The 18,468-nt window shown below is 43.0% G+C and overlaps 1 protein-coding gene and 1 long non-coding RNA gene across 2 annotated transcripts in view; one reads left to right on the top strand and one right to left on the bottom strand.

The window, feature by feature from the left end:
• The window catches only part of IFT81 (intraflagellar transport 81), a 193,680-nt gene that overhangs the window by 80,104 nt on the left and 95,108 nt on the right, over positions 1-18,468 (top strand). The window contains exon 2 of the mRNA XM_082418063.1: positions 7,490-7,630. The gene's annotated coding sequence lies outside the window, so the exon portion shown is untranslated. The remainder of the gene's footprint in view (positions 1-7,489; positions 7,631-18,468) is intronic.
• The window catches only part of LOC309640033, a 201,406-nt gene that overhangs the window by 147,465 nt on the left and 35,473 nt on the right, over positions 1-18,468 (bottom strand). The gene's annotated exons all lie outside the window — the stretch shown is intronic.

The following is an 18,468-nucleotide window of genomic DNA, read 5'->3' as shown; positions in this document are numbered from 1 at the left end:
TTTAGGTAGGAACGAATATGAAAGCTAATTATGGCCACCAAAACATGAAAGTTTATTAGAGGTCTTCTAAAGAAAGATGTCATTCCTAAGAGAGAGGCATGAGAAGAAATGGTCTTTCTAATGTGACATGCTCAGGATGGCAGAGCAGAACAATGGAAAGAACTTGTTGGCACCACTGAGTTAAGTAACTCTGGAGCCATCCTACCTTAGGACTTCTTTTCTTAAATATATTGTTTAAACCATTTTAACTGGGCTTTCTTTTACTCATAGCTGAAGCATTCTGATTTAAGAAGCATTGCTAGGGAACTGCTATAAAGTTCATCAGGAGGCTGGCAGACAATACCTCTGAAGCACAGAACAGGCAGATATACAATTTATGGGGTAATTAAGGACAGTGGGCTGCATCCTTGAGGTACAGAGACAGCAGGGACTCAACTGCCAAGAGGCAGCCTGCCCAACATCCGGGATGCATCTTAAGTCCAGCACCCTGACAACCTCCCGCCACCGTCATCTTTTCCTTGATGTCCTTGCCCTGGAATCTCCTGGTCATATTTGAACTCTGGAATATGTTATCAGAATATGGCTCAGGTATCTGCTACCTTGTATACTAAAAGCCTCAATTCTCTTCCCTTTTTTAATTCTCTGTGAGAGTTCTGCCAGCTTCTCCTTTAGACCAATTAACACAAGAGATGCTCTCACTCAAATGACAGATGGGTTGACTACCTCTAACTTTCCAAAAACCAAAAACTTTACTAAAAATTGTTGTAAAATATACATAACAAATTTTACCATTTTAACCAGTTTTTTAAAACATTTTATTGAAGTATAGTTGATTTACAATGTTGTGTTACTTTCTTCTGTACAGCAAAGTGATTCAGTTATACATATATATATTCTTTTTCATATTCTTTTCCATTATGGCTTATCACAGGATATTGAATATAGTTCCCTGGGCTATAGAGTAGGACCTTGTTGTTTATCCATCCTATATATACCAGTTCACATCTGCTAGTCCCAAATGCCCAATCCTTCCCTCCCCAACATTTTAACCAATTTTAAGTATACAGTTCAGTGGCACTAAGTACATTCACCTTGCTGTACAACCATCACTACCATTTATCTCCAGAACTTTTTTATTATCTCAAACTGAAACTCTGTACCCATTAAACAATAACCCTTCATTCCTTACCCCCCAGCCCCTGGCAACCACCGTTCTACTTTCTGTCTCTATGAGTTTGACTACTCTGGGTACCTCATATAAGTGGAATCATACCATATTTGTCCTTTTGTGTCTGGCTTATTTCACTTAGCATAACGTCTTCTAGGTTCGTCCATGTTGTAACATGTCAGAATTTCATCTCTTCTTGGATTGGAAGAATTAATGTGGTTAAAATGGCCATACTGCCCAAAGCAATCTACAGATTTAATGTGATCCCTATCAAATTACCCATGACATTATTAACAGAACTAGAACAAATAATCCTAAAATTTATATGGAACCATAAAAGACCCAGAATTGCCAGAGCAATCCTAAGGAAGAAGAACAAAGGTGGAGGCATAACCCTCCCAGACTTCAGGCAATACTACAAAGCTATTCAAAGTAATATTCAACAAAATATTCAAAGTAATCAAAACTGTGTGATAGTGGCACAAAAACAGACATATGGATCAATGGAACAGAATAGAGAGCCCAGAAATAAACCCACTGTCTATTATTCTTTGACAAAGAAGGCAAGAATATACAATGGAGAAAAGTCAGTTTCTTCAGCAAGCAGTATTGGGAAAACTGGACAGCCGCATGCAAATCAATGAATTTAGAACACTCCCTCACACCATACATAAAAATAAACTCAAAATGGCTTAAAGACTTAAATATAAGATATGACACCCTAAAATTCCTAGAAGAGAACATAGGCAAAAGATTCTCAGACATAAAATGTAGCAGTGTTTCTTAGGTCAATCTCCCAAGGCAATAGAAATAAAAGCAAAAATAAACAAATGGGACCTAATCAAACTTACATGTTTTTGCACGGTAAAGGAAATCATAAACAAAATGAAAAGACAACCTACAGAATGGGAGAAAATATTTGCAAATGATGGAGGTTCCTTAAGAAAACTGAAAATAGAGTTACCATATGATCCAGCAATCCCACTCCTGGCATATATCCAGAGAAAACTCTAATTCAAAAAGATACATGCACCCCAATGTTCATAGCAGCACTATTTACAATAGCCAAGACTTGGAAGCAACCTAAATGTCCATTGACAGATGAATGGATAAAGAAGATGTCAAATATATATATACAATGGAATACTACTTAGCCATAAAAAAAGAATGAAATAATGCCATTTGCAGCAACATGGATGGACCTAGAGATTTTCATATTAAGTGAAGCAAGTCAGACAGAGAAAGACAAATATCATACAATATCACTTATATGTGGAATCTAAAATATGATACAAATGAACTTATTTACAAAATAGAAACAGACTTGCAGACACAGAAAACAAATTTATGCTTACCAAAGTGGAAAGGGGGTGGGTATAAATTAGGAGTTTGGGATTAGCAGATATAACTTACTATATATAAAATAGATAAACAACAAGGTCCTACTGTATAGCACAGGGAACTATATTCAATATCTTTAACAAACTATAATGGTAAAGAATATACACATACACACATACACACACACACACACACACACACACACATACACACACACACATACACATATATATATATGTATAATCTGAATCACTTTGCCGTACACCGGAAACGAACACATGTTGTAAATCAACCATACTTCAATTTAAAAAAAGAATTTCGTTCCTTTTAAAATCTGAATAATTCTCTCTCTCTCTCCATTTAGTTTGTTTCCACCTTTTTGGCTATTGTGAATAGTCCTTCTCTGAACATGGTTGTACAAATTTCTGTTCATGTCCCTGTTTTCAATTCTTTTGGGTATATAGCCAGAAGTGGAATTGCTAGATCATGGCAATTGTATGTTTAATTTTTTTTAGAAACCAAGTTTTTTGTTTTTTGTTTTTTTTTAACTTACCAGGATATCCACATGTGCTTGAAAGCTTCCCCTTTTTAACCCCAAAGCTGAATACATCACCCTCAGGAGGGGAAATACTTTCCTTGTATCAGTGAGTCACCATCTCTCTCATTAAAGCAGAGATAAAAACCATTAGTTTAATTCCAACAGGGCATTCTGTTACAGAGAATAGAGGGGAAAGCAGAATAAAGTTATGCTGAATAGATGGAAATTTAGGACATGAAATGAAAAGCAGAAGCAGGGAGACAGAGAGAAAGCACAGAGGAGCTGAGGGTGGGGCTGAGGCATGAAGACCCACCAGCTCCAAAGGTCCCTAGAGTGACCCCGCACAGAGAATTCCTCACTAATTCTGGAGTCCAAGAACCCTGACCCATTTACAACTTATTGTGGGTTTTTTTTTTCCATGAAATCCCATGTTATATATTTCTCTCTGATCATATGCATAATAATTGTGACTAAAAGGAAAAGCCGCTGTCAGTCTCTACACTCACAACACTCCTGACACCAAATATGTGGGTTTTCCACACCAACCAATTTCCCAGCTCTCTGGACACCAAAAGGGTGTCCTACAATTCAATCATGACACTAACTACTTAGAGTTAGCACAGACCCCGCAGGTTAAGGGCTCAGTCCCACAAGACTGCCCCCACTTCAGATGCGAGTCACAAGTAGTGCATCCCAGGTGTTTGACTTGGCTACAGATTGGGGGTTCTCATGACCCCTTCCTTGGGTTAAGTAGTTTACTGTAATGGCTCACAGAACTCAGGGAAACATGTTTATTGGTTTACTGTAAAGGACATAAAAAAGGAGACAAAAGAACAGCCAGGTGAAGAGGTACATAGATAGGGCGAGGTCTGGAAGGGGCCCAAGTATAGGAGCTTCTGTCCCCATGGAGTTGGGGTTTGCCACCCTCCCAACACGTGGACATGTTCACCAACCCAGAAGCTCTCCAAGCTCCATAGTTCAGGGATTTTTATGGAGGCTTCATCACGTAGGCATGATTGGTTATTAACTCAATATCCAGCCGCTCTTCCCTCCCTGGGGGATGGGGGTGGGACTGAAAGTTCCAAGCCTCTAATCATGGCTTGGTCTTCTTGGTGATCATCCCTATCCTGAACCTGTCCAGGAGCCCACCAAGAGTGGCCTCTTTAGGACAAAAGATGCTCCTATCACCCAGGAAATTCCAAGAAATTCAGGAGCTCTGTGTCAGGAATCAGGGACAAAGACCAAACATTCAAACAAAAGATGCTCCTAGCACCCTATAACTCAGGAAATTACAAGGGTTTTAGGAGCTCTGTGTCAGGAACCAGGGCCTGAGACCTAATATATATTCTTATTATATCACAGTGACATAGTGTGACTGAGTATTTATGCCTCACCATCAAACAAGTTTAACTAAAATAGTCTCATTCTCTTGGCCCCTGTCAAAATGACAGCATCTTCATGTCAAAGATGTTGACTTACTTCCACCCTTTTTGTGGAGCCAGTGACGTGGCATTCATCAGCGTAGTCTCAGTCTAGCTCAAGAGTTCCAAGCCAAATGGAGAAGCCAGTGGAATGGATAGGACCTGGGATCAGGCCACCAGGCTGGATCTGGACACACGGAGATGGTGGCGTGGAACAGAGCAGGTACAGCAAACAGGAAGAGAGGGCCCTAGCTGAGGGCAGGCCAGCAGGCTGAGCTCAGGGCCTCTGGAGGCCCCAGGAGGAGGGGGTGGGGAGAGCACCCTAGTCCTCTTCTGATGGGAGAGGGAGGGCGTGGTGGGAGAGTCCATGATTTGAAGACCTCTGTGCTTCTGCCTGCCCATCTCATTGCTCTTATCAAAACTCTCACTGTCCATTTTATCCGGTCAAACTTAATTTCCCTTGTCTGTCTCTTTTTCATTCCCACCCCCATTTCCCTTATGCCTGAACAGCCTCCTACTTACCATCTGCCTGCCCAGGAGCTTGCCTTCCTTTACAACTGCACCTACCACTTAGTTTCTCCAATTAAGTGAAAGTTGAATAATTATACTTCTTTTCCCAAAGCACACCTCTTAAATCCCAAATGTCCCTGTGTTGCCATACATGATGAAAAGTCTCTGACTGACTGACTTTCTTTAAAGGAATTACATGAGATTACTCGTTAAAAGCACCATGGCTGGTACATAATAGTGCTCAGCGAATTGCAGCTTTTCATTAATAGTGATATGTTATTAATTATAGTAATAATAATAAGAGGATATAAGCTCCTAGAAGACAAGGAGAGTGGTTGCTGTATGCCCAGGTTCAATAACCCAATATTCAAAGATTGAATTTTAGCAGAGATTATAAATTTTTCTGCCATGCCTAGCTTCTTCTAGCTCAACCTGAAATCAGCAGGCCTTCATGTCCCTAACCAGGGCTGATTGGACCAGGATGGGCAACTGCCAAGCAGAGTCAGCACAGTGGCTGGCCAGTGACCAATTGGGATCTCTCTATCAAGAATACAAATTAAGGGGCTTCCCTGGTGGCGCAGTGGTTAAGAATCCACCTGCCAATGCAGGGGACACGGGTTGGAGCCCTGGTGCAGGAAAATCCCACATGCCGCGGAGCAGCTAAGCCCGTGAGCCACAACTACTGAGCCCGCGTGCCACAGCTACTGAAGCCCACACACCTAGAGCCTGTGCTCCGCAACAAGAGAAGCCACTGCAATGAAAAGCCCGCGCACCACAACAAAGAGTAGCCCCCACTCGCCACAGCTAGAGAAAGCCTGCTTGCAGCAACAAAGACCCAACGCAGCCACAATAAATAAATAAATTAACTTTTTAAAAAAAAGAATATAAATTAAGGGACTTCCCTGGTGGTCCAGTGGCTAAGACTCCACGCTCCCAATGCAGGGGACCCCGGTTCAATCCCTGGTCAGGGAACTAGATCCCACAGGCCACAACTAAGTGTTCACACACCGCAACTAAAGATCCCGTGTGGCACAATTAAAGATCCCACATGCCACAACTAAAAGATCCCGCATGCCGCAGCTAAGACCTGGTGCAGCCAAATAAATAAATAAATATTTTTTAAAAAAAGAATATAAATTAAGAGACAAAGGCATTAAGGGACCAAGTAAAAGGAAGAGCTCTAGGGTGAAAGTCCTCCAGCTCTAACTGATGTGGTCCCTGGAATCACTCTGATTCTTGCTCTTGCTAAGGCTATAGCTTTTCTAGGAGATTCCATGAGAACTAAGTCTTTAATATGAAAATCATTTTCTGGAGCTAATTTGAATAGGTGGTTCTGAGCATATATCACAACTCTGCCACTTCTATGTGATCTGAAGAAAGTTATTTAACCTACCTGAGCCTTATTTTCCCCATCTGTAAAAGGGGATGGTAATACCTACTTTACGGTGTCCTGGTGATTAAATGAGGTAGTGCACTCTCATACTAGCACTTATCAAGGATGTACGTCCTTGTTTTTTTCCCTTCTCTGCCCAAAGGTCATTGGAAATGTCCAGATACAGGCACTATATCAGTTAGGATACAGAGCTCAACTGCATGCAATAGAGACCCCAAATAACAGTAGCCTAAATAAGGTAGAAATTGATTTCTTTCTCACATGCAGTCTGGATGAAAATGGTCCAGGGCTGGTATGGCGGCTCTGAGCAATGAATTCATCAGGGACCCATCTCTAGGGTGTTGCCCTCATCACCATGGTCAAAAATGGCTCCCCATCAGGATCAAATTCCCAATAGAAGGATGGAAGAAGGAGGAAAGGAGAAAGAAAGAGCATGTTCCTCCCTTCAAGGGCGTGGCCTGTCACTGCCACTTGCAGCTCATTGGTCAGAACTTAGTCACATGGCCACACCTACCTGCAACAGGAGGTAGGAAATGTAGTCCTTATTCTGTTTGACCATGTTGCTTGCTTAAAATCGGATCAGGAGTTTTCTTACTTTTATTGAGAAAGGAGAATGGATATTGAAGGACAGCCAGGAGTTCCTGCCACTGGTACCAATGGAATGGTCCTTTGACCTGGAGCTGAATGAGTAGCCTCTCCCGTATGTGGAAGGAAATCTTTGTGTTCATAGGGGACCTGGACAGCTATAAGGCATGTAATACGGCCCAGCCTGGGAAGAGATCTATAGAGAATTTATTTGCCCAGGTAAATAATGGCCTATTTGTGTTTTTCCCAAGGGAATGGGCCCTATCTTGGCACTGACGGGGGTGTCTGAAAGTCAAAGTCTTGGGTGTGGAGTATTGGAGTCTCTGATCAGTTCCTAAGCTGTGTCCTGTAGGAATGTTCTGGGTTCCTTAGGTGATATCAAAGCTCACAGACTTCACAAGATCCAAAAAGTCTTCCCTGATCTGCCAGCTAAAAGAGGTTGCTCTCTCCTTTGAACCCCCATCATACCTGGAGTAGACATCTGTTGGTTTTGTTGTCTGACCTTATTTTCTCTTCTGATTTTCCTTTGACAGAACCGTGCCATCTACATTCTCAGATGATTCGGTTCAGGTCAAGCTGTCCCCACCCACAGACCCCAGGGGTGGATCCAGGACCAGTCTGAGACACTTCGTCATTGCTACTGTGCTCTGTTCAAGAGTGGACATGTGAGTCAGGTCAGTCTGATATGTCTTGGAACTTTGGTTAAAATTACTGAAACAGTGGTGCTCTCTTTATGCTGGAGTTGCTAAGCTGGTAGGATATGGGCCTAAAATTATTGGCAGCCATTTGCCAGCAGGGAATGAAGTCAACTCAGAGAAATCCAGAGGGAAATGATGGAGGGATTCTTGGTGACATTATTTGAACATCTGGATCAAGCCATGCCAGAAGGCCTGACTAGTTTCAGGAGCCAGTAACTTCCCTTTTCTGCTTAAGCCAGTTGAAGCAGACCCTCTTATCACTTTCAACCAAAAGAGTCTTGACTAGTAGAGCCTTTATGTGTACCTTCATAATATGGCTTATCACTTTGAACCTGAGGTTGCAATTATTTCTGAACACATCTCATGTCTCCTCAAGTATCTTGAAACCAGAATGCCACCTAGGTACCAGGCACAGCCCATGTTTTCAGGGAATGCTTGGTGAATGAATGAATGGATTGATGGATAGACCAATGGACTGGTGGATGGATGAATAATGGAAAGAAGTAAAATAGTACATGTCCCTCCTGAGCATCAGGCCCCAAAATAGGAGCCTACGCTTCTCCAGACCTTTCTTACAATCCTTTCCCCATCCTTTTGTTTAATAATTCAGACAACAAATGTTTACTGAATACCTACTATGTGCAAGGCTCTGTGCCAGGAGTTGGGAATATGTAGTGTGGTGGTGAAAAGCTCGTGCTTTGGAACCATACAGAACTGGATTTGAACCCCAGTTGTGCCCGTTACTCTCAGTGTGGCCTTGGACAAGTTGATTAACCCCTCTGAACCTCAATGTCTTCATCTGTAAAATGGGCATTGATGGCATCTTCTTCGTAGGGTGGTTGTGAGAGTAATCGAGATAAGGGACTTAAAGTGTTGAATGGTGCAGGTTCATAATAATTATTATTATAATAAAGTTAACACTATATGCCCTTTACAAATGTTAGCTGTTATGCTCTCCCTTTCCAATTTAACAAGCAAAAGAAAGAATATATACATTTATGTATATATATAGAGAGAGAAACAGAGAGACAGAGACAAAGAGACAGAGACAGAGAATGACAGAGAGACAGAGACAGAGAGATAGAGAAAGAAAGAGACAGAGACACAGAAAGAAAGCGACAGAGAGGAAAGATCGAACAGCAAAAATAATTTTAAATGTGTTTTTCTTCTGATAATTGTGGTTTATCTGGGTTTGGGGAAAAAATACTCATCTGAACCAGTGGTTCATTACAAGGGTGATTGTTCACCCCCAGGGGACATTTGGCAATGTCTGGAGACATTTTTCGTTGTCATGATTGAGGGAGTGCTACTGGCATCTAATGGCCAGGGGTGCTGCTAAACATCCGACAATACACAGATCAACGCCCACAGCGAAGAACTGTCTGGTCTAAAATGTCAATAGCGCCAAGGCTGAGAAACTCTGGTCTATACCGTGTTGGTGCCTTGGCTGTAAATTCAATTGTAAACTGAAATCAAGGGCCATAATGTAAGACCCATGGTAGGTGCTCAATGAATGTTTGATAACCACATAAGTGAATGAATGATCAAATGAATGATTATATCTTACATTTGTAATTTGGCCAAGTGCCTGGTATACGGCTGTGTCAGAATGGCTGTTCGTAAATGGTTATTGACTCGTTCCTGTAAATGTCCCTCCTGAAGAGCCACCTGTGCAGCAGCTGGGAATGGTGTCCTCCTGGCTGGGGGACAAGATGGCCTCACGGCATCCGTCTGGGGTTACAATCAGTTGCTGTGGGCAGCCACAGGGCGGCAGAGCGGATGGTGTTTCTCCACATAGTGATGGACTCATTGTCCTCTCTCCTGCCTCTCTTCTCTCAGACTCTCTGCAGAGAAGGCTTTAAAGAGCTGAGCTGAGAGCCTATGGATTTAGCTCTTTAGGAAAAGGAGGAAAAAATGAGCCCAGACTGAAGATTACTGTTAATTTGCTTGAGGATCAAGAGCCCGTTAGAATTAGAGAGGGGGTTGGGTTGGTGGGGTGGGACTCTGGTTCATCACCACACTTTTTCTAATTCATTTATGCAACAAATATTTACAGAGTGCCAGGGACTCTTTGGGGTGAGATAACTAAAGAGATCAAAATCCCTACCCTCTTGGTGTTTATATTCTAAAGAAACAGGATGAACAATAGATACTAATATATAGTATGTGAAAGGGCCATGTGCTCTATCGAGAAAAATCAAACAAGGAAGGAAGATAAGATGTGCTTAGGGTTGAACTTTTTGGTAAAATTGAGGTGAGCTTCACATAACATAAAATTAACCATTTTAAAGTATAGAATTCAGTGGCATTTAGTACATTCTCAGTGTTGTGCAACCACCATCTCTATCTAGTTCCAAAACATTTTCATCACCCCAAAAGGAAAACCCTTACCCACTAAGCAGTCACTCTCCATTCCCTCCTCCCCCACTGCCCCTGGCAACTGTCAATCTACCTTCTGTCTCTATGGATTTACCAGCCCCTGGTAACCACCAATTTTCTTTCTGTCTTCATGGATTTACCTATTATGGACATTTCGCATGAATGGAATCATACACTACGTGGTCTTTAGTGACTGGCTTCTTTCATTTAGTGTAATGTTTTCAAGGTTCATCCATGTTTTAGAGTGTATCAGTAGCTCATTCCGTTTTGTGGCCGAGCAATATTCCATTGTGTGGCTATATCACATTCTTTTTTAATTAATTTATTTATTTGTTTTTATTTTTGGCTGTGTTGGGTCTTCATTGCTGTGTGTGGGCTTTCTCTAGTTGCGGCGAGCAGGGGCTACTCTTCGTTGCGGTGCGCAGGCTTCTCATTGCGGTGGCTTCTCTTGTTGCGGAGCACGGGTACTAGGGCACGTGGGCTTCAGTAGTTGTGGCTCGTGGGCTCTAGAGCTCAGGCTCAGTAGTTGTGGTGCACGGGTTTAGTTGCTCCACGGCATGTGGGATCTTCCCGGACCAGGGCTCGAACCTGTGTCCCCTGCATTGGCAGGCAGATTCTTAACCACTGAGCCACCAGGGAAGTCCCAGAAGATGATTTTTAAGTGAAGACCTTAGGAGGGTGAGGGAGCAAGCCACCAGGACGTCTGGGAAGAGCACTGCACACAGAGGGAACAGTGAGTGCAAAGGCCCTGAGGCAAGTCATTTTCACTTGTCTTTAACTCTATTTTCCTGTCTGCTAATGGGGAAGAATAAGACCGTGAAGAGAATATCACATAGAATATTGGCAAATTATCAACACCTGGGCTCGCCCACATACTTGAGCAAGATACAGTTGACCCTTCAACAACACAGGGGTTAGGGGCATCGACCGTCCTCGTAGTTGAAAATCCGAGTATATACGGAGTCAACCCTCCATATCTGTGGTTTGTCCACATCTGCAGATTCAATCAACTATGCATCATGAAGTACTGTAGTATTTACTATTGAAAAAAATCTTTGTGGAAGTGCATCAAGGCAGTTCAAACCCATGTTTTTCAACGGTCAACTGTACTTCTCAGAGCTTCAGTCTGCTCACCTGTAAAATAGGGATAATAATTGCTATCTACCTTGCAGTGTTCTCTCAAGAATTAAATTAAATATATACCCAGTCAGGGCCTGGCACATAGTAGGGCTCAAAAATGGGTTTGACCATAATTCAAAAAGACACATGCACCCCAATGTTCATTGCAGCACTATCTACAATAGCCAGGTCATGGAAGCAAACTAAATGCCCATTGACAGACGAATGGATAAAGAAGTTGTGGTACATATATACAATGGAATATTACTCAGCCATAAAAAGAAACGAAACTGGGTCATTTGTAGAGACGTGGATGGATCTAGAGACTGTCATACAGAGTGAAGTAAGTCAGAAAGAGAAAAACAAATATCGCATGTTAATGCATATATGTGGAACCTAGAAAAATGGTACAGATGAACCGGTTTGCAGGGCAGAAATAGAGACACAGATGTAGAGAACAAACGTATGGACACCAAGTGGGGAAAGTGGCGGGGGGTGGTGGTGGTGGGATGAATTGGGAGATTGGGATTGACATGTATACACTGATGTGTATAAAATGGATGACTAGTAAGAACCTGCTGTATAAAAAAATAAATAAAATAAAATTCAAAAAAAAAAAAAAAAAAAGAAAGGGGTTTGAACCCAGATCAGGAGGACTTCAGATCCTGAGGCCTCCAGGAAGACAATGGTTTATAGGAGAGTCTGAGGGGTTTTGTGGCGGGGAGGCCTGCAGTCTAGCCTGACACAGGCTACCATATACTCTCCTCTATTTATGTTTCTAAGAGCATAATTTGTTTATATACTAACACCAAGCAGGGGGATTAGAGTCTGAATGCCAGCTTTCACCAAGTGACTTTAGGCAAATTTCTTAATCTCTTTTAACTCAATTTCCTCATTTGTGACTCAATATTGTTGACAGGATTCAGGATCATATATGTGTCATAGGAGAATTGATAGATAATATATATGAGTGTCACTGGTATGTGGTAGTGCTCAAAAAATTTCCCTCTTTTGTTGCGTCATCATATGTCTGCCCAGCAAATGCCACTTGGGGCATTAAAAAAAACTACAAGATTACCTTTAATCATGTCTTCAACACAAGTTGCCATGATGTTTTGCTTTGTTTTGTTTTTTGGTGGCAGGTAGAATGTGGGCTTTGGGGTCTCAGGTGAGAGTTGAGATCCTGGTTCCTGTGCTTACTTGCTGTTGGACCTTGGGCAAGAGTCTTAACCTCTCGGAGCTTCAGTTTCCTGGCCTACCTTATAAAGCGGTTGTAAGGGTCTGAGATCATTCTTGTGAAGCACCCAGCACCCAACAGGACTCTTAGCCTCAGAGCTGATGGTGGCCACCTTGGTATGAAGAAAAGGATGGGAAGTCCAAGCAGTTTGGGTGGTGAAGGAAGAACAGGAGAGAAAAGTCCCAATCAGACTATCTAGAAAAGCTCGTGAGAACTTAGCAAGAGTGAAGCCATAATGAGTTTCTAACTCTCATTTTTCTCCCTTTGGAAAAAGCTAAGAATCAGGAGTCCCAAATGTTCTGTCCAAGGCCAGCTCCATGCCCTCGGGCAAGTCCCTTTCCCTCTCTGAGCCTCAGTTTCCTGGGGTCCCTCTCCAAGGACCCTCTCTTCTCTGTATCTACCTGTGCACCGCTAATGACCAGTAGAGGGTAGCGGTGAGCCAACGTTCACTGTGGAGTCCGTGCCTGCAAGTCTTGTTTGCCCTCTTGCTATCATCTGACTCGGGGCAAGAAAACTGTGGTGAAATAATGATAGTAGTATGTTTCTCTTTTTCAAAGAGCCTTATTTTATCCTCAGTGCACAGTCAGAATGAGGTCTTGCCCCAGTACACAAATGAGAAAGCAGAACCTCAGAAGCACCAGAAACTTAACAAGACTGCATATAAACAATCAACAGATAATTTTGTTCATACCACATCCTAAATTCAGAACATTCCAGTGTTAGGAACAGCATTGCTGTATGTCTTGTCAGCTTAGTATTGATAACCCATTACCTACTTTATGGTTCATGAAGTATTTTCTGATCCTCAATATCAGGGGATTCTCCTCTTGTTCTCCCCAGCTTACAGATGAGAAAACTGAGGCTTCTAGAGGTGATGCCATTTGGCTTAGCATTTTCATAATCAGCTCCATCTTAGAGGCTGTTTGGTAGACTCCCAGAAATATTAGCTTAACAACTACAGAACTTGGTGTTTTGCAGCAGTTTTCATATGATGGGACATAGTGGTTTCGAGTCCAGATATTGCTCCTTGTTTTGCAAAAGAAATTAAACTCCTCTGTCTGTCTCAGCATGTGCACAGGTTATCAGCAATTTCATGTAGAACTGGAATAGCTTTAGATCAGCAGTGGTACTCAAAAGGGACTATTAAGTGACACACCTGTCCCCAACTCCAGATGCTGATATCTGCCCTCAACCACCCAGATTATCACTGTTTTTGATGGTCGTTTTATCTGTATGTGAGTGCAATGTCTTTAAGACATCCCTGGGTTGGTTAAGATGCTGTAACAGAAAGACACAACTCAAATTAGCTTAAACACTTAAACATTAAGGAAAATTTTACTTCCTATAACAAGTAAACTCCAAGGTGGCACGTACAACAACTCAACAAGATTAGCAGAATTATCCTGCCCAAAATGTCAATAGTACTGAGGTTGAGAAGCCCTGGGTTAGACTGATCAGTGCAGGGGTTGGGACTGGAGTCTTCTTCCATGAAGCACATGGCAGTGAAGAAGAGGCAGAAGACACCACACAAAATTGGGGTTTGGAGAGTCTGAAAGAGGAAAGAGGGACTTCTTCACTAAGAAGCTTTTGGGAAGGGAATTGACGACAGTCTCTGTTATAAGCCCTGATGCTGTTAATTTAGCTCCCAGTGAGCTCTCCCTAGCTCACTGTGTGTGCCCTGCTGCTGGGAGTTAGGAGGATATATCAGAATTAACACTTGGTCCTTGCCCTCACCTTGCTTGTAGTCTAGATGTTTAAACCAGACTCACATTACTTCCCTTTCACTATTATCTTTTTTTCCTCAATTGTAGAAAATACTGAAAGGAATAAAGAAAATCCAGAATCACCCATAACCTATCAAAATAGCTACCACTAACATTTTTGTTTATTTTGTTCTAATTGTGACCCTGCTTTCTAATTATTGCAACTCATGTAAATTATCCCCTCATTCATTCATTCAACAGCTATGGAGCTGAGTGCTGGTGTGTGTGGTTCAGATTCTCACTGTACTAGGAGTTCCCAGAAGAACAATTTCATTGTAGCCCAGAATGGTTGAATGGCGGGGGGGGGGTTGACCTGGGTCTTGAAGTCAATTTGAATGAAGAAAGAGGGTATGAGGGTGGCCTTCCCGTGAGAGGAAGGGAATGTCCCAGGAACAAGGCAGGGGAGGTGGGTGTGGAGAAGAAGACTGGTGCATATTGGGAAGGCTAGAGGAAGGAGTCAGTGGTGGGGGAAGAGTCTAGGTGTAATGTAGAGATTTCTTATGAAATTGCAGGGATAATTTTAGGAAGAAGATTCCAGAAGGGCTTAAAAGGATGGTAAGCTTAAAGGTAAACTTGGATGCTACAGGCACCAGGAGATGATATAAGTGAGTGAAGTAGGAGCAGGTACAAGAAAGAACATAGGCTTCCTGGTCTACACATTCCCCTTCAATAGGTACATGAGACAAAGGAATGTTATTCTACGAAGAACGGCAGCACAAACGTGATGATAATCAGCAACTGACAATGGCTTCCGGATCTCACATGTTAGGGAGCAGTGAGAACTGTGGCAAACAGGTCAGTGCATGTCCCATCTGAAGCAAGAAGCCTCTTCTCAGCTTTAGCCAATCTGCCACATAGTATATCCAGATTTCCAGAAATCCAGACAGTCCCAACAAATGCAATTGAGTCTCACTGGTTTTGATTGGCCTCATCCTGAAATATCTCAATTTTCAAATGTTGGTTCATTCTGCTGGTTTGTTTGTTTAGCGCTCTGTGAGCCAAACACAACTTGCCTATCTGTCAAACTTAGCCCTGGGGATGCTAGTCTGTTGTCCCTTGGGTAGATGCCAAGATGAATCTTAGTTGGAAGGATGAGAGGGTGGCTAGCAGGGAGATGTCCTTACAAAACCAAAGGATGGGCGGAAAGTTTGTGCAGGAGGACCTCCATCTTCTGAAAAGCAATTCCATGAACATTCATTCAATCCTCACATCAACCCTATGAGATAAAGCAGGTTAATTCCATTACATGCATGGGGAAACTGAGGCTCAGAGAGTGCCCACATTCACAAACTACAAACTAGACCCTCAAGACTGCACTCTTTACCTCCTTGCTGATGGTACCCAAGTTAGAGCTGACTTCAAAGTTCACTAAGAAGTTCAAGACATTGCAAGGAAAATGAACCCTTTTGCTTAAAGGATGCCAACCTGGCTTTTTTGCCCAGTGCACCTCCAGTGCCTTTATCTCCTTGTCTTAAGGTGAATGTAACTACTGGGCAGCACTCCTCTGATGATGTGGCAGCCATGGATGGAGTGCACCACTCAGAACTCCTTCCTGAGTGTCTGCTTCGAAGAGCATTGTTGACTGACAGCACTAGTTCCCACCCCTCTGGATCCACCAAGTTCATGCCAAGGCCATACCTCCCTGGGCTGCTCCCAGCCAATGACAGAGCACACTGGGAGTGCTAGTGAAGCCCCACTGCTGCCCGACTTGGAATCCCTCTCACAGCTGACTGTGGCCGGGGAACTCCCGTTCAGCATGGCCAAAACTTTCTTAGAACTGTGCTGCTGTCCAAGGCTCTTCCTACCCAATCCTTCTGTCCCCCTCTCCTTCCAAGGTATCAGACCAGCATCACAGTCTGAACAGTCTCTTGCCTATTCTCACTCCCTTGCCCTTTATCCCTCAGAGGCATAAATAAATAAATCCTCAGTAAATCTGCAAATCTGTGCTCTACTTGGTGTCTGCTTCTCAGAGGATCTGAACTAACACAGATGACTTCCATTTTGTGAAATGAACTAGTGAGGTCTACAGTCATCCAAACCCAGAGTCATCTGTTGTCAAGGAAACAGGTTTTCACACTGTAATGGTTAGGCCCATGGGCTTTGGAATCAACATGATGGAGGTGTGAGCCCTACTTGCCAGTGGTATGACCTTAAGGAGGTTTTATAACCCATCCTACTTCCTCATCTGTTGAAAAAAGTGATTCTCAACCAGAAGCGATTTTGTCCCCCAGGGACATTTGGCAACGTCTAGAGGCATTTTTTGATTGTTACAACTGGAGGAACTGGGGGTGTTTGTTATTGCTACTGATGCCTGGTGGGTGGAGACCAGGGATATTGCAAAATAGCCTACAGTGCACAGAGCAGCCCTCCAACACACACACACACACACACACACACACACACACACACATACAGAGCACAGAATGATCCAACCCAAAATGTCTGTAACGCTGAAGCTGAAAAACCCCGTATAAAATGGAGATGGTAATGGTAGCTAACTCAAAAAGCTGTTGTGAGGATCCAGGGGGATCACTTGTTCAATATCTGTCATTTCTACTCCCCCACTCCCTTGTAAACTCCACAAGGGCAGGGACCAGATGATTCTAGGTCAACATTCAGTATCACCAATGACTAGAACATGGAAGGTACTAAGTAAATTATTATGAACTGAAACATTTACCAGATGAGTGCAAATCAACACATGGTAACTATTATCATTATTATTACGACTATTATCATCATCATCATCATCAACACTGTCTTTCCAGACCCTGGCTCAGTGCATGGGGTATAATTGGTCCTCAATATTTGTTGAATGAATGAATGAATGCGAAATGAAGGGGTATTTACTCATTAACAACAAATTTATGTGCTTTGGAGAGATATTGGAAACTCTTGGGAAACAGGCCCCGTCTTTTTTTTTTTTTTTTTTTGCCAAGAGGAATTTTGTTCATCAAAGAAATGACTTGAGAGGATTGAGACCTCGGCCAGCCAGAGTCGGGGGCCTGATTGAACGTCATGTAGCGTTTAGGACGCAAATCTTGCTTGGCCTAGGCTAAAAAGGAAAATGGGCCAGGTTTTGTGCGAACTCGCTGTGAAACAAGAGCTGTTTTCAGGGCCCAGGAACACTCTCTGTCCCATGTTTAATTTCTTCCATCTGTCTGGCATCTGACCTCTGCTGCCCTCTAAGCCATTGCCACACATTGTCTGCGCACGTTCCCATATAAGGTGATCTCTCTCTCTCTTTCTCTTCCTCTCTTCCCCTCTCCCTCTTTCTCAGGGTTGGACTGCAGTAGCACTTCCTCCACCCTGCTCTCCCTCTCTCGGCCTTCCCTGGCAGGCTCTGCTGTGAGGATGGATGGCTGGAGAGCGGGAAGGGGCAGGGGGCTGCCAAAGAATGTGGCAGGTTTATTTTTGTTCGGGCTGCATTCTTTGCCAGGCCTGCAGGCCCCAGCCACTTGGGGATGTCACATGCCGATAAGACAGTCGGGGGTGACTGAGACCTGTGGCTCAAATCTGCAACACCCCAGGTGTGAGACGTCATCACGGAGTGGGGGGTGGGGCAGGGAGTGGGGAAGGCAGGGACCCTGAGGTCATGGGACTCGCCTCTTCCCACTACCTTGTGCCTGATTCCCAGAAAGATGTCTGATCCTTCAGAGAAGCAGTTGCAGGAATTGAGATCTGTAACCACTTAGGCCCATCTCTGGGCAAAACCCAACATCTGCGGCAGGGTAGAGAAGAGCCAGGTATCAGGGTGAAATTATTAGCTATGTGACCTTGGGTAAATTGACTGAGTCCTCTGACTCTCAGTTTCCTTATCTGTCACAATAACATCAACAAATCTACTCAATACTATTCTAGTATCTTAGTCTAATGTAAACTCTGTGGCAGCAATTATTGTCTATTTTGTTCACTGTTGTCTCACCAGCACACAGTAGGAGCTCAAATGTGTTAAACAAATTAAATGAGATAATTCTTTTAAGTGCTCAGCACCTAATAAATAATAACTCTTACTACCTATTCAACAACAACAGATGTTTATTAAGCACCAATTAGGTGCCAGGCCCTGATGGGTGTTGGGGATGTAGCAGTGAACAAGACAGACAAGCCCTCAGAGAGCTTATATTCTCATGGGGGAGATATAATAAAGTAAATTAAGTTCTGAGAGTACTAAGTGCTATGGAAGATATTAAAAAAGGGATATGGAAGAAGTGTGTTTTTTAAACCTTTTGACTGTGACTCACAGTAAGAGATATGCTTATTGTGTGACCCAGTGAACACCCATGCATGTTCATTAAGCTGAAATGAAACTTTCA

Source organism: Balaenoptera physalus (genome assembly GCF_965194825.1).
Source record: "Balaenoptera physalus genome assembly, chromosome: 12".
NCBI classification, from domain to species: domain Eukaryota; kingdom Metazoa; phylum Chordata; class Mammalia; order Artiodactyla; family Balaenopteridae; genus Balaenoptera; species Balaenoptera physalus.
This window is presented reverse-complemented; position numbering and strand designations above follow the sequence as displayed.